This window comes from Sander lucioperca, chromosome 3 (assembly GCF_008315115.2).
Source record: "Sander lucioperca isolate FBNREF2018 chromosome 3, SLUC_FBN_1.2, whole genome shotgun sequence".
In the NCBI taxonomy this organism is placed as follows: domain Eukaryota; kingdom Metazoa; phylum Chordata; class Actinopteri; order Perciformes; family Percidae; genus Sander; species Sander lucioperca.
Genome location: NC_050175.1, coordinates 31,583,082 through 31,597,414, shown reverse-complemented (window position 1 = coordinate 31,597,414; position 14,333 = coordinate 31,583,082). Strand labels below are relative to the sequence as shown.

The 14,333-nt window shown below is 41.9% G+C and overlaps 1 pseudogene; it reads right to left on the bottom strand.

Annotated features, from left to right (window-relative positions):
• The window catches only part of LOC116054508, an 80,867-nt pseudogene extending 66,941 nt beyond the window's left edge, over nt 1-13,926 (bottom strand).
• Nucleotides 13,927-14,333: the final 407 nt, after the last annotated feature.

Here is a 14,333-nt window from a genome sequence, read left to right as displayed (position 1 = left end):
TGGTGGGTGAATAAAAGCTGAATAAGGGTTCAGTGGTGGTTGACTAAAGGTCTATTCTCTATCTCTCTCACTCTCTCTCTCTCTCTCTCACACACACACACACACACACACACACACACTTTTGCTTCAAAGCAGCTTAATATTGCAATGAGGAGTTGGCTTTGAAGTTGGGTGAACATTCACATTGTTTCTGCAGTAAAGCACACTCACACAGATGAACATCAGCCTCTGAAAAGCCTAACATTCATTACATGTTTAAAAATATTTAATGGTATCTATAAAGCAAAGAATAGAAGGCATTCAGAGGTCTGAAGCTTCTCACTTTGAATAACAGATGAATGCTTTCATCTGTGCGCGGGCCATTGATGCTGCTGTGACCAGCGGCTGAGAAGATACATCAGTCATGAGATTAACTGCAGCCCTCCACCAATCTACTTAGCTGAAGAGAACTTAAATCCATCGAAGTGGTTCCCAGGGGTTGTTAAGACAAACAGCTTGGGGCTGTTGAAATTTGTACAGTGTCTCTTGTCAAGCATTTTGCGAGCGTCGGGTGGCCTCCCTGGCACTTCGTCTAAACAGGGCGATGTGTGCAGTTCCAAGGTGAGTTTTTAGGTCACTTGTCAGTTGGAATGACAGTGGAGAAGGAGATGAGGCCACACCAGAGGAGGCTAGTTGACTGTGTGTACAGAGGGCAACTTATGTTAAATGACAGCTAGTCACCCTCTCAGCCTTAACAGTTTGCCTTAGCTGATGCGTGCAGAGAAAAAAAAAGAAGAAAAAAAACTGAACACTTTACATAACATAATGGTACATAACCCATACAATGAATTAAATAAATTATCATTAAAGTTCAGAAGTAGTGTTCAGAAACACTACAGGTAATGTTGACCATGGGATGCAATTACTGTACATTAATTCTTAAAATTGGACAATTAATTTGTGTAAAATCCCAAATGAGTGGAAGAACTGTTTAAAGGATACGTCTGGTGATATTTGTCATCAAATCCCATTAACAGACCAAAACCAACAATGAATTGCTGCCACTAATTATAATTACCTGTGGAGCTAAATGTCTGATATCATATTCCTCTGTGCCATAGATCTCCATTATTGTCCAGAACCTATTAAAAACACATCAATGAGCCACACTGTTGTGCTGTCTGACATCTCCCTTTATTACAATAAACATGTGCATAGTTCATTTTGAAGAAATCCTACATACACCCTCCTGCTGCCATAAAAATCCATGACTGAAAATAGTTCCCAAAAATATACTATTTGTTGCAGTTTGCTAAACACTACAGTGCCCAGTAGTTGGAGATTATTTAGCCTTATTAAAAATGACTAATTTGTAAAGATTCATGTCTTCAGTACGAACAAAGGGACTGGAGGCTGAGAGCAACAGAGATAAGGCAGGGAAGTCGGAAAGTATCAAGAGATGGACTAATGGTCTTTTCATAGGATTTGTTGACAATAAAAAAAATATTATATAAAAATGCAGCCTTATCCTTTAAATTGTTAATATAATTGAGTGTGTTAGAAATTGATAACAAATAACAAAAAATAATTTGTGTCTGGCAAAAGCCTGTTTCATTTTAAATGTCACATATCATTTAGTTCTCTAAAATGATGTAATATAACTATTAGTAATTTCAAGGAAAAAAAAAAATCCTCCATTAAAAAGCAAAGGTGAAGTTATGTTACCACCTCCATCGTTCTTGCTCTACCTTTCTCCCCTTTTACTCGTGCCAGGCATTTGAATGCATACTGTACATCTATTCACACCCACTTCATATATTACATTGCACACACACACTATCTCGCTCTCTCTTTGGTCACTTCATCTCCCACACGGGGACCACAGCTTTTATTCTCATGCCTGCTGATGAGGGTTAGAGAGGACTGTGGAGGGGGTAGGGGAGGTGGGATGATTTGACCTGCAGGTGTTTCCCCTTGAGCACAAAGACCTCTCCACAGGTCGATAATGCACACACTAATGGCTGTGAAGTGACTGGCCAGGAATGAGAAATAGCCCTCATCAGTTAGGGTAATGGCGTCCCTTGGCCCTCTCAGCCCATTCAAGGGGAATACTGTCAGATCATTGGGCTTTCTGTGTGTACCTGCTCATGTTAATTACAGACAGTGGCAGACAATCTCGTGTTTCATCGTGCCGATCCCTTGGTCGTATATCATCCTTACGAGGGTAGTAGGTGAGAATTAGTAATAAAGTAAGAGAAAACTCTTGAAAGTGAAGCGGGTAAAAAAAGCACAATCACTGTGTGACTTATTTATTCATTGAGCCTTTGTACTGTACATAGTATGAATATGCTTTCATGTGCCTGGTAAAACTTGTGAAAATTGCTAAGTTGGCTCTTTGTTTTAAGCATAGACCTCTTGTGTGAATCTAAAGGAATGTGCTATGCATGATGATTCAGATGCATGAAACAGAAATTGACAGCTATGCACAACATTGCTCATTGTATGCCTTCAAATTTAGTCTTTCTAAAGTCAGTATATACAATGAAGTTAACGTCCACACACTGGATTCCACAGCATTGCTGTAATTCATCAGCCAAAGTTTGTCCATGATAAAAAGGAACAATACGTAACAACTGAAGGACACTAAGAAAGCTGCTGTCCTTTTCACACAATGCTGCTGACTTGAGCAACACAGCTATAACTCAGTTCTGGTCCATTGTGCTGAGACAGATTAGAAGCCAGTCTAACATTCAATACTCTTTGTTCTGTTCCTTTGATCATCATATCAATAATGGCTGAAAGTAAAAGCTTTAAAACATTCTGACATCAGCTTGATGCTCTCGCATTAAGGATCGACATTACTTCAATTTCAAGACATTTTTTAACATCCGTATGTCCCTCTGGTCATGACCGCACTTAGTGAATGGAATAGCCATGATAATGATTTTAACAAAACGGCTCACCTCCTTCACCTCCAGTTCGACACTGAGAATTGCTAACAGGCAAGACAGCTTGATGTTATTCTAAAAATGGCATCGCAGGTTGCCTGTCCTTGGGTCTTTGTACATGCAAGCCTGTTTGTTTGAATGTGCATGCATGTGTGTCTTGGTACAGCAGGGTGTAATGGGCATGTGAACCATCATGTTGCTCTATTTTTGGCAACAGAGACAGATGCCTTGTTTACGCAAATCACCATGACACAGAAAGAGGAGGGACTTGGTCTGTATCTTTATCGTATATATATATATATATATATATATATATATATATATACATATACATATACATATATATATATATATATATATATATATACATATACATATAGACACACAGTAGATATATAGAGAAATATATAAAATACATAAAAATAGGCATAGATATATTGGTGTAGATATATATTGTGTGTAGAAATTGGCCCACATGCAGCTCTGAGCACAGTTGGAGATTGAGTGGCTTGGTGAGTCAGATAATTGAATGAGTCATTCGTGACGAGGCAAGCACATGGGTTGATGGAAAAAGAAGAATCTTAACTTTACATAAAAGGAAAGACAGTGACAAGTGGACAATAGGGCTCGTTGTTGTTCATGTAACATCATTGTCGCCCTTGTACTTCTCACTGTGTAATTAAGCTTTAGGGCGATGGTGTGACTGTTTTTTAGCATCGCCATCACCAAAACCAGCAACAGACAAACTGATACCGGAAATCACTGGGAAATGCTATATTACTCCCTGTGCATCAGAAGAAGTATTATTAGTTCATTGTAGTGTTACAAGGTACAGGAACTTATGGAGCACACTGTAGGCAGAATGTTACACATAAACAAAGGAGGATTCAGATCAATACATTAATTTCTTTGGTTTAATTGCACTTATTTAACTTGCATGACTTTAAGTAGATTTTACTCCTTTAATTATGCCTACCCCTAAACATTCAATATGCACTTGGATTTAATTAGTGAGGAACAGTTAATTTTGTAACTGCACATCTGCTTTACCACCAAAATTACATATTCAGAATCAGATGTCCTTCGGGATTAAAGAACGATTAGTCAGTGGGTCCTTCCCTGCTGTTACTGTAGCAACCTGCTGACACAATGGCATGGGTAGAAAAATAACCATGTTTTGATGCTGCTGTTTCTTTTTGCCTCATCTGGTCACAGCTTTTGAAAAGCATTTCTAAATATACAGTCCTGTCCATTCACCTTCCACATGTCCTCCATGACTTTCCCCATTTCAATCAGTGTGACTTTTGTGTGCACGCAGTAACAGTGGAGCCACAGGGGCGCTGCACCTTTTCCGAAAAGGCACAACAAAGTGAAGAGAAATTCTAAATCACATGATGGAAGTGCTTCAATTATTAGTCTGTTTACCTGTATCAAGATGTGAGGGAAACAGGTCAATTTCAAATCAAGCAAATCAAATATTAAACAAGAACATCCAAGAGTAAGAAACTGCTTTCGGCACTCTCTTTGATGCCCGCTAAGTCAGAGCTACTGAGAGGGTTGTTTTTTCAGGACTTGATAACCCAGTTTTCAAAGGCAAAGACAAGGAAGGCGAACTTGTCAATGTAAGGACCATTGTGTGTACATCCCCAGTATTGTTTGATGTGATACTGTATGTGCTGGTTTTAAAAGATCACTGTTGTCTATGGTATGCCCTCAGTATAATGTCTTGGCACAACAGAAACCTGCTGTCTGATTTGATGGATGGATTTGGCAGTTAAGTGTTTCATTATCGGAGCCCTTGCCATGTTGTTAGATCACCAGATGGCATTGTCATGTGTTGCATTGTGTGTACGTTGTATCATGGCATTGCTGTAGATTTCTTGTCACTGAATAGTAATTTATCGAATAATTTTACATGAACATCAATGCACCTATTACTTTGATAAATCAGTTCAAGGCAATATTTTAATTACAGTGATTATATGGTTCTACTGCATGGTTTCAAACCAGTTTACACAGTGAATGAATAAATTTAATAAGTGGGCTGCTGCTTGCCAAATCATTGAATGCATGTTGTAGGTTCGTAAATACAACCTCTGGTACCAACATGCAAATTATTAAATGAATGATGAAACATTATAAATCCAGCTTTAGAAATATTGGTGGGTTATTTAACTTTTTATTTACGGTGACTTCACTCTGATCAAAGCTTTGTAAATCGTTTTTTTTGTTAACAGGGATCAAATTACTTTGTGTAATGTGAAATAAGTAATTTGTAACTACGTTTACAGCCAACTCAGCTGCTCCCATTAGCTCTAAGTAGTGTTTTAGCTTCTTGCAGCTCATTGTTACAGCACTCATCTTTATTTGTTTCACTTTCATGCTCCAATCAATGTATTTTCTAGACGCGGCAAGCAGCTGTTATCACCGAACAAGCTGAGATAAACTAGCTGTATGCTACTGGCCCATCTCCATGTAACAGACAAAGTCAGATTTAGCAATTAGCTGGTGAACATAGTAGAGCATTTAGCAGCTAACGTTGCAGATATTTACCCTTAGGAGTTGGTAGAGACCAAAAACAGAGCTAAAAAGCGTGAGTGAGTGTTGGACTTACATTCGCCGGGTGGACACAAACAAAACTCCTAATGCCTGCTAATGTTTCTACTCATCTGCTGGATGTGTTAATAATACTCCCACACAGCCAACATTTGTTTTTACTGTAAACAAACCACAGGTGTGTGCACAGCACCCTTTGACCTTTCACATCATACGTAAGAGGTCAGCATAGTGTCCAGTCAGTGGCTTCTTCTCTGAATCAGCAGCTGCAGTAGCAGCATATGCTAGCGGAATGTTGTCGGAGTCCGACCGCAAAAAACAACACATAAACATCGGCCACTGCCATCTTATTTGCTGATAGGCCAATGGCAGTCAACAAGGCAAATATGGGTCAATACCGATGTTCTGCCAATAAATCAGTGAAACGCTACTTTATCAGGCATAATAGAATCAGAATAAGAATCAGAAAGGGCTTTATTGCCTTTTTTTGTACATACAAGGAATTTGTCATGGTGTTGTTGGTGCATGTCACACATTCTCTAAATATAAGAAGAATATAAACAATATAAGTATAAACATATACACACAGTATGTATTAATAAAGATACAAATAAATGTAAAATAAATAACAAAATTAGTTAAACAGTAGTAAAAAGGAACGCTACAGCAGAGTAGGTACAGTGGCATGTAGGGTGTAGTCTGGAGAGAGTCAGGGTGGTTTCCGGGCCTTTTTGATAAGGCTAGTGGCGGAGGGGAAAAAACTGTTTATGTGGCGTGTGGTTGTGGTCCTGATTGACCTCAACCTCCTGCCAGAGGGGAGTGGCTCAAAAAGTTTGTGGCCGGGGTGGGAGGGGTCAGCCACAATCTTTCCAGCTCGCTTCAGAGTCCTGGTGGTGTATAGGTCCTGGAGTGGCGGCAGATTGCAGCCAATTGCCTTCTCTGCTCTCTAATATGTCAATATTGTGTTAACAGCTTGCCCTGGTGCCCCTTAAGTGGCCAAAAACATCAGTTAATGCTGCTTTAAGATAATTCAGGCATTTGCACAATATGTGTTTCACACATCAGTTAAATCATAATTACCGTATTAGTACATTTACACAAATGTATAGTGTCAGTAAATGCAGATGTTTCTGGGTTTCAGTCATTTAATCCCATTTAGTGGTTATTCTCTTTGCTGACCTGCACTCACAATTTTACTATTATTAAACCAGCCATAACATTGTGTATAGCATGGGGGGTAAGAGCCAAATTGTGTGTGTGTGTGTGTGTGTGTGTGCGTGCGTGCGTGTGGAGTGTATAGAGAGCCCTTGAGCTTAGATATCTAATATGCAACATTTCAAAATATGAATCCAAAAGAAAAATGCCAAAGACAGAGAACAGTTAAAGATAAAGTGGACGGGCCAGCCATAAAAAGAAAAAAAAAACCAAAACATTAGATGGTGACTTGGCTTAGGAAAATAAAAAACAATGCAGCATATCCAAACTAGCTGGCAGAAACATTTAGTGCTATTATAGGACTATATGTTTCTATATTAAGACTTTAATAGTCTGTATTACTATATACAGAGTGGCAGCCAGTCCAGTCCATACTATACTAAACCATCACTTATGTTAGAGAGCCAGCGAAAAAACAACAGAGCCCATTTCAATATCTGAAGATGGGTTTTCTGTTTTCAAAGACGTTTCATTCAATATGGGAAGCAGTGACTAAAGTTCATGGACTTTCTGATTATGAGCTGTGGTACTCTGCCTTCAAAGAAACACTTGAGCCTAAAGTACCTTCATTGCCACAATGCTGCTTGCAGTAGCTTGCAATGAAGTTTTGACTTTGATGGAAAAGAGTTTCAAGGTATTGAAGTAATCCATTTTCTCAGCAGTTTGATCGATTAAGATGATAACATGGTACCATTACAAGAAGTGATGAAAGATTTGATGACCTGACATAATAGTTAATGTTGTCTCATTTACTTGTGAAATGGATAACAGTGTGACTTTGAGCATAGTACCAGCCATTTTTCCTGTGGAACTTTATACTCAAATCCTCCTTGTTTTAACCAAGGAGGAAGGCTTACATCATCAGACACACAACACGATCTTGTAAGTTACGCCACTCATCCAAGGAAATACTTCTCAAAGTCAGTTTTTCTGTTTACATTCCTTCTCAATGAATGATTACACTTTCATTATTTCATCCAAAACCAACACAATATGATCCATTCCGGTGTGTCTAATCCACATTTGAGTTTATTAGAAATACAGTCGTTTTACTTCAGCTCAAAAGCAATGCAATAATAATGATCCGCCAGACATGCCCCAGCATTTTTAGAGTGATACATCCATGAAATTGGATCCGCTTCTCACACTTTCATCCCAACCTGTTATTAATATTCTATATCATCCGCACACTTCCTGTGCTACTTCCCATACTGTTTAGTGGTCTTGGTGGAAACATTTGGCTTTTGATAAACTGTGCAATTAAATTGCATTTTACTCTACAATAATAAGAATGTACTAAAAAAATTAAAGCTGCAAGCGGCAATGTACCAGCTCTTTCACTCCTCGCACTGTTGGGGGTGCCAGTGGCTCCCTGTCGATGCGGCTGTGTATTTCTGGGACTGTCGGACACTGCACACAAGATTTAAAATCAATTCCCTCCATATAGTGCACCACTTCTTTTGTCCATTATGTGGCGCTAGAGAACACACTATTTATACGTCATGTTGCTGTATATCATGTTTAAACCACATTGTGTAAATTTCAGGTAAATTGAATGATGAGATCCGTCCAGAAATGCTAAAAGCTCTGCGTGTGGAGGGGCAGTCTGGGTTGACACGCCTCTTCAACATTGCGTGGAAGTTTGGGACAGTACCTACGGAGTGGCAGACCGGGGTGGTGGTTCCCCTGTTCAAAAAGGGGGACCAGAGGGTGTGTGCCAATTACAGGGGTAGCACACTTCTCAGCCTCCCTGGTAAAGTCTACTCCAAGGTGCTGGAAAGGAGGGTTCGGCCAATAGTCGAACCTCGGGTTGAAGAGGAACAATGCGGATTCCGTCCTGGTCGTGGAACAACGGACCAGCTCTTTACTCTTGCAAGGATCCTGGAGGGAGCCTGGGAGTATGCCCAACCGGTCTACATGTGTTTTGTGGATCTGGAAAAGGCATATGACCGGGTCCCCCGGGAGATACTGTGGGAGGTGCTGCGGGTAGTATGGGGTGAGGGGGTCCCATCTCAGGGCCATCCAATCTCTGTATGACCAAAGCGAGAGCTGTGTCTGGGTTCTCGGCAGTAAGTCGGACTCGTTTCAGGTGAGGGTTGGCCTCCGCCAGGGCTGCGCTTTATCACCAATCCTGTTTGTAATATTTATGGATGGCGTAGTCGGGGTGGGGAGGGGTTGCAGTTCTCTGCTACCCAATGCTTGTATGACCACCGCGGCGCTATCAGGATCAGTGACAGGCCCTGACCTCTCACCCTCTCCAGGGTGGGGGAGATCAGACTGAGGGGGGGAAATGCATAGAGTAGCACGTTTGGCCACGGGTGGGCTAGAGCATCCACACCCAGCGGTGCATTTACATCTGCCAGAGAGAAGAACATTGGACACTGTGTGTTTTCCTGCGAGGCGAAGAGATCTACAGCTGCCTGACCGTATCTGTCCCACCACCTGTGGGTGGAGAGTCCACTCGCCGTATAGGATAGTATATGAGGGTTTCCCCGTGACAGAAGATCTGCACCCCTGTTTAGAACGCCTGGCACGTGTGTTGCTCAAAGAGACAGCAGTCTCCCGCTGCTCCACAAAAGCACTGTGCGAGCCAACTTGTGCAACTGCAGTGAACGAGTACGCAACCACTGTGGAGTTGTCTGTTTTCACCAAAACATGACGACCTTGGAGAAAGTGCAGAAAATATTTCAGAGCCAGAAACACCGCCATAAGCTCCAAGACGTTTATGTGAGCCTGGGCTAACCTCCGGCTCCATGTGCCATTCACAGTTCTCCCTAACAGTGTCGCTCCCCATCCTGACAGGGACGCGTCCGTTGTCATGGTTACTCTGGATGACAGCGCCTCTAGCGGGACGCCCGATGCAAGCGCCGCCGTGTCTCTCCATGAGCAGAGGGCTGCTACGCACGCCAGAGTTATTTTCACCCTTCTGTTGAGATGACGGCGTGGGCACAGGTGTAATGCTGCAACCCAATGCTGAAAATTCCTCATCATTAACAGCCCCAAATGTACCACAGACACTACTGACGCCATCAGGCCGAGCAGGCGCAGGCATAGTCTGAATGGCACGGCTTTGCTCAGCCAGAAAAGGGAGAGACATTGCCCCAGAGATGCTAATCTCTAACCTAATCTCTAAATAATCTAACCTCCGATAGCGTGACGCGGTAGGAGAGGGAGTTTATTTTGAGACCCAAATATTCTGTACATTGTGTGGGTTCTACTCGGCTCTTCGCCCAGTTTATGTTGAACCCCAAATCCCTGAGATGAGTTATCACCGTAGTGGAATCTCTGACTGCCTGCTCCCGTGAGTGGGAGCAGACCAGATAGTCGTCTATGTACGAACATATTCTGATACCTACCTGATAGCTATTCCTTAACGGTGACAGCGCTGCCTCCACACACCTGGTGAACACCCTCGGTGCTAACGACAGCCCGAATGGGATGGCTTAGTATTCGTAGGCTATGCCCCGATACGCAAACCATAGAAACTTTCCGTGTGTGGGATAAATGGCGATGTGGAAATATGCATCTGAAAGATCTATTGTCACAAACCAATCCCCCGGGCGGATTGAATGACAGAGCACTTTGTGTGTTAACATCCTGAACGTGTATTTTCGTAGGTGTCTGTTTAACACACGGAGATCTACTGGGAATGAGGAAATAGCGGGAGTAAAACCCCTGATGCGTTTCCTCACTCGGCACAGCTCTGATAGCTCGTTTGTTTAATAGGCATGTTATTTCGTCCTCTAGGACTTGTGCTGCATCCCCTATCGGCACTGAAACTAATCACACTGTTGAATCTGGGTGGTTTCATAGCAAACTGTAGCGTGTAACCCTGACAAACAGTGGATAAAACCCACGGGTGAACTGCGCATGCGCGCCACCGGTCCGTTTGAGCATAAAGGGGACCCCTGGTGTCGCGCTGCAGTGACGTCACCTCCCTGGGTCGGAGGGAGCGGTCTGCCCTTGGAGGAGTGTGAGCTCCCCCTGCAGGGACCTGATGGTTCAGGTTTATTTTGGGTTTTATTTTTATTTTGTTTTATGGGTAGCATTTCGCCCTTGGCTCTGTGCCTGGTTGCGAGAATGCAGGCTTTATTTGTTGCCTCTTTGAACATGGTGCTTGGTGACACTGAGAACATGGTGAAAATGCTTGGTGACACTGGAATACTTTCTGCCCCTGACTCTTCTCCTCGTGGATGAGGAGGGAGAGAAACTGAGAGGGCCCCCCTGGAGAACTGTGAAACACCAGGGCCCCTGAACCACAAACCTCGGGGCTCTGCTCCACCTCTCCAACCTTCCTCCTCTTTGTAGGAGGGGTTGAGAGAGAAGCTGGGGGGGTTAGGATGGCCGCTTCTTCTTCCCCTCTCCGAGGTGGGAGTGGCGGCTCTTTGCTGCTGCAGCCGCAAAGGAGTGTTTTCCCCACGGCTTGGAATTGTCTGACCGAGACTGCTGGCTAGTCTGTTGACCAGCGGCTTGTCTAACTGTAAGCAGATAACCAACCAAGCTAGCCCAGAAGCGCTGAGGGAGCTTAGTATAGTTTCTTCACGGGAAGAAAGTGAGAATGATTTGTAAGGAGCTGGTCGACTGTGATTATATGAGGGGGCGTGGCCCTAGTACAGTTCGACCTGTCTGTCACGGACAGACGTGGTGTTATTGGAGCTTCCTTAGTTGGTCACGCCGCGGCGATTCCCATAGTGAAACACCGAACGGAGTTAGAAAAATAACTCATTATTGACTTATAGATGTGCTCAAGAATAATACATTTGGGGCTGATTGGACAATGTACACGCGAGTAAGAAACAACTACCTGTTTAGCGGCGTTATATGGTAATTTGACACCTAGCTACGCCCACACCGTTGGACACAAGTACAAAGGCTTCATAATTTAGCTTTGGCAATTGTACAATTGTACTGACTAATTTTGAAGTTGATCAGGTTAAATCTGTATGAGAAGTATTTTAAAGTAGTCATCGATAATTTGCACATTTATTTTAATATAGCTGACGTCCTGTTGGGTTTAAGAGGCTTTTTTGTAAGTCTGGAGATGATACATATGCATACCAAATCTCATATGTCTAGGTGAAACGCACTGCAGGTGCTACTTCTTTGAAAATTTGTGGGGGGCGCTATTGAACCAATTTACCATAATCAAGCCTGAGGCTCATGTGATTGGGCAAGTCTACAAACGAATGAAGTGTTATAAATGGCATATCAGAGGTCACACTAGAAAACCCTCTTAAAACAAGCTGTAGCAAATTTCAGATGGTACCGAGAGGTAATTAATTCAAGCTGGTGTGACATTAGCCACATTTTGAGCTTTCAGAGAACCACATGAATCCATTCTATCGATATTAGTAAATGCGTTTGTAAATTTAAATTAAGGTAAAGCATCCAGGACAGAACCCACTAAGTTCATGTGACCTCTTCTTTTTCCAAATTCACTGTTGAATTAAAGCTCATTATTCAATACATTTTACGTTAACACTAGATCAAATAGATGTATATATATGTATGTATGTAAACGTGGTTGCTTGTTGCTTTTACAGTCACCCTCAGCTCTACGGAGCATTTTCACATTTTCAACTCATTGTTTCGGTTGGTCATTCACATAAAATTCCCTATGTACATAATCTAATTGTATTACATTTTTTAAAAAAGAACAAATCAATTACATTTTTGTCAAAGTTGTAAAAGTTAGACTGTGGCGTAACCGGAGTTGGCAAAGACTACTGAATTGATCTTATGCCCACTTTCACAGAGTTTTTGTGGTTGTATTTGTGCCAGCAGGTCACTGCAGATTATTTTCCCATGCTCACAGGAAAACAAATTACTAAGCCTACAGCCCACAGTGCCCACCATTTGGGGACCTGGCCAATCTAAAAAAAAGTACAGAATGAAACTAAATGAAACTTAATAAAGAGAATGTATAAGTAATAAAATGTGTGTTTCCATAATGAATAGACATGAAAGGCCCCAGTCTCCCATCACCATCTCTATTATTTACTTTGTGACTGAGCATACCAGGCAGCCAATTACAGGGCCCATCAAACTGTCAATCATTGTGAAGCAATTCATTGAAATCAAACAGTAAACTGTCACAGCGACATTACCAGGTGCTGAATAGAGAGAAAAGAGGATGCTCAAGCACCAATTGAAGGAGCAGGATGTGTTGCTAAGGAGGAATACAATCAATCCTACAACTCCATGATATTTTCCACACATATTCGTCGGCACATCTCTTATTCCCCAATTTATTTTAGAAATTGTGCAATAAAGTAGGTTTACATGACAACTAGACAGGTGCAATCCATAATCATTTCTCAAAAGCAGAGTCTGAAGAGCCAATCGCTGTTGGATATATGCTAATAACCATACATCATGATTAAAAGACTTAACTCATGGATTTGCTCTAATCTTATTGTTAAAGTTTAGACAAGGCAAGTTATTTATATAGCGCAATTTAGACACAATGGCAATTCAAAGTGCTTTACAAGCATAAACATACAAAGAAAACAAAACAGGAAATATGACAGGTCATAAATAAAAGAAAAAGGAAAAGCCTCTGAAAACGTTTTAGGCGAGAAATATGCAATACAGTAACAGAATCTTGATTTGCATTTGATCAGTGCGGGCCTAGTTTAACAGTTTAATTTGAGTTTCGTGAACCTGTTGCGCTGGACAGAGCCAGTTACGTCCAGTAACTACATTCATGCATGACGCTCCTCTGTCAGTTATTGTCTTAAACCCGCCTCCTGTGAGATAAACTGCTGTGATTGGCTCGTCCAGGTTCTCTTCAGCTGGAAAACCTATTTGAATAGGAGGGGTGCCAAACGTATCTGCCAGAGCAGATGAAACATGAGCTGACAGTTTCTTCTGGTTTCCAGGCCCGTTTTTAACTTCTAGTCACAGATTCTGCTAGACTGTCAAATCTACCTGCTTGATATTATGCCTCTGATTATTGAGCGTTCTCTGTGTTTACTAGTATGTTCATGCTGCTATCAGTTTCTGATCCTTAGTTGCTCTACATCTAATCTCATCTACTCACATTCATCTGTTGGCTGCTATCTGCACTCAGGTTCTTCAGAAACGTTACAAATCCATTTCAAGGTTGGCATGTGCTTATAATTGCAATCACGACAGTTTGTTTTCTGTTATTTACACATGTAGAACTCATCTGGAATGTTGTCAGTCTATGTGGCTTGCTGCTCTCATTTACAACTGACCTGATCATCCTTCAAATCGGACTTATCTTTTTCACCTGAATTGCTATTGCAGGTGTGGTTCTGATTGACAGCTGAGTTGTGTACTTCAAAAGATGAAGTAGCTAAGGATCAAAGGCTGTGCTCTTTATATCTTGATATAGGAACATGTATTTGCTTGGATGGTGGGGGATGTATTATGGGTGTAACGGATCACAAAACTCATGGTTCGGGTGGCCGGGTTAGCTCAGTTTGTAGAGCAGGCACACATATCTAGAGGTTTACTTCTCGACGCAGCAGCCGCGGGTTCGACTCTGACCTGCGGCCCTTTGCTGCATGTCATTCCCCTTCTCTCTCTCCTTTCATGTCTTCATCTGACCTGTGGAATTAAAGGCCTAAAATGACGGTGGCCGACAGGGGCAAACGCCCTGCAACTTAA